Here is a 1477-nt window from a genome sequence, read left to right as displayed (position 1 = left end):
AGAGAGAGAGAGAGAGAGAGAGAGAGAGAGAGAGAGAGAGATTGATTTGATTTTCTGGAACTCACGAGTCCTGAGTCCAGACAGAAAAGAGGAGACAGAGATAGACTAGTTTCAGGTGTCCCCACCCCCACCACTCCAGCGGCTCAGGGATTTTGAGGCCTGGGAGTAGAGAGGTCAGAGAACCCCAAAATCCAGGCAAGGAGAGCTCAGAGGCCTTGGACCAAAGGAAACTGAAATCCAGGGACCTTAAGCTTGTAGGAGATGGGATGGGGGAAATAGAAAAATAGAGAGAAATAGACGATTGAGAGAGAGAGAGAGAGAGAGAGAGAGAGAGAGAGAGAGAGAGAGAGAGAGAGAGACTTTCTGAGGAGAGACAGCAGGGGGCAAGCCAGGATGGGATGTCCCCTGACGAGGTCTGGGGCTGTAGCCAGGCAAGGGGCGGAGCCTGGGGGTCTGGGCAGCTGAAGAAGGCGGGAAGGGGCGTCCCGGGCCGGGTCCCTAGAGCAGCTGGCGGGCAGGCGCAGAGCAGAGCCGGGTCCTGCAGCCGCCGCGGAGCTGGGAGCGGGGCCAGCACCCCCCCCCGCCGTGATGTCAGCGGGGCCACTCTTAAAGGAGCAGGCTGCCCGCCGAGGGTCGAAACTTGAACATGGGACTTTCAGGAACGTGATAAGAGTACAGGAGAGGTGATACAGGAGAAAGGGGTAAACTCAGCATCCAGTTGGAGTGAGACTCGAAGATCCAGAGGAGAGATGCCAGGCCTTCAGAGGAACCTGCTAAGCTTTTGGGATTCTATCCCCTCAAACACACTGACAGGCACACCATTCTGCTGTCTTGCCCGATTCAGAGACTACATTCCCCATCAGCCCTGGCGGCCAGAGGCCAGCACCTGGGGGAGGGGGGCAAGGTCTTGTGCGATGTCTGCTGGGAAACGTAGTCTATCCTGATTGGCCCCCCTTCACTCCCTGCTCCCCTCCACATGTACTTGCAAAGTGGGTCAGGGGAGAAAGAGGCCCGGGAGGACGTTTCTGTCTGTCTTCTGCCTTGCTAACTGGTTTCCAAGCTCCCAGGTTCTGGTTCTCTCACCTTCTGTAACACGGGGTCCTTCTGATCAAGTCTGTCTCCCCACAGGAGGCTAGCTTTTCATGTTCCTTTCCAGGACTTCTCTAGATTCTGGTGTATGTTGTCTGTATCTGCACTTTGCTCTGGGTGAATATGAGCGTGTGGTCACTGGGTGGAGGGTCGATCACTTGCTGACACACTGGTCAAGGGTTATTCATTGAGTATGTTCCCAATGTGGTCACAACCGCCTTCTCTGAAAAACGGTTGTATGGCATTCTCATGCCAAAGTTGTCTTCTCTTTTCATTTTACAGGTCTGTGCATTCTCTCTCCACCACCCCCCATGTTTGTTTCTATGTACAGCCAGCCCACCTCCGCACCCACTTCACCCCCTAAGCTTTACAAGAAAACATCCAAACA

This window comes from Mus pahari, chromosome 19, assembly GCF_900095145.1.
Source record: "Mus pahari chromosome 19, PAHARI_EIJ_v1.1, whole genome shotgun sequence".
In the NCBI taxonomy this organism is placed as follows: Eukaryota; Metazoa; Chordata; class Mammalia; order Rodentia; family Muridae; genus Mus; species Mus pahari.
The sequence above is the reverse complement of the archived record's forward strand: the minus strand, read 5'-3'. Positions refer to the sequence as shown.